Source organism: Elephantulus edwardii, unplaced genomic scaffold (genome assembly GCF_000299155.1).
Source record: "Elephantulus edwardii isolate Elephantulus edwardi_28Jun2011 unplaced genomic scaffold, EleEdw1.0 scaffold00068, whole genome shotgun sequence".
Taxonomy (NCBI): Eukaryota; Metazoa; Chordata; class Mammalia; order Macroscelidea; family Macroscelididae; genus Elephantulus; species Elephantulus edwardii.
In genome coordinates this window covers 14,926,610-14,927,614 of record NW_006399818.1, presented here as the reverse complement: position 1 = coordinate 14,927,614, position 1,005 = coordinate 14,926,610, and the positions used below count along the sequence as shown (strand labels likewise).

At 40.3% G+C, this 1,005-nt stretch overlaps 1 protein-coding gene across 1 annotated transcript in view; it reads right to left on the bottom strand.

Moving 5' to 3' along the window:
* Nucleotides 1-1,005, bottom strand: part of HCFC2 (host cell factor C2) — a 42,844-nt gene that overhangs the window by 2,988 nt on the left and 38,851 nt on the right. The window lies entirely within an intron of this gene.

Here is a 1,005-nt window from a genome sequence, read left to right as displayed (position 1 = left end):
CATTCATTCATTCTTGCACACTTTCCTCCTTCCCCACCCTTCCCCCACAAGTTTGCTTTTCTCTTTGAAAAGAAAAAAAAAATTCTTTCATTGTTATGCGATTCCCCCCCCCCCCCCACATCCCAGTCTAATCCACTATGCAGCTTTCATTCTGGACTCTTGTCATGACAATAATATCTAATCATATATTTCTCCTAAATAGTTCTCTCCTTCATCTGCTTCAAAGCAGTATACATTATTTATTCCCTTTTAGTTTCCCCCAAATTCCGATGTCAGACCCACTTTACAACAGTGGCAAAATGCAGTATTTGTCATTTTGTGACTGAGATATTTCATTCAGCGTAATGTCCTCCAGGGTCACTCATTTTGTATATTTCATGAGTTCTTTGGTTTTCAATGCAGCATAGTATTCCATGTGTGAATATACCACAGCTTCTCTATCCATTCGTTTGTTGGTGGGCACTTAGGTTGTTTCCAACTCTTTGCTATTGTGAAAAAAAGATGCAACAAACACAGGTGTGCATATATCTGCTTGGGTGGCGGTTCTGGTTTCTTTAGGGTAGATTCCACTGGGTTAAATGGTATTTCTATTTCCAACTTTTTGGGTTAAATGGTATTTCTATTTCCAACTTTTTGAGAAAGTGCCATGCTGCCTTCCCTGGTGGCTGCACCATTTTACACTCCCACCAACAGTGAATAAGGATTCCAGTTTCTCTGCAACCTCACCAGCATTTGTTGTTTGGTTCTCTGTTAAATTTTGCTGATTTTACTGGGTTAAGCTGGTATGTCATAGTTGTTTTGTATCTTTTCTGTTTAACCTGTGCTTTCCTTGCTCTATGCTGGGGGATGCTGCATCTTTACCTGTCTGTATATTGGTGTTGGGAGACCAGGAAAGGTGAGAGGGTAGCACCAGAGGCCACACCTCTTCTCTGCTACAGCTTCCATATCTGATATAGAACCAGCTCATACTTTCTGCTTTTTTATCCATTGTTGTTGTTGTTGTTA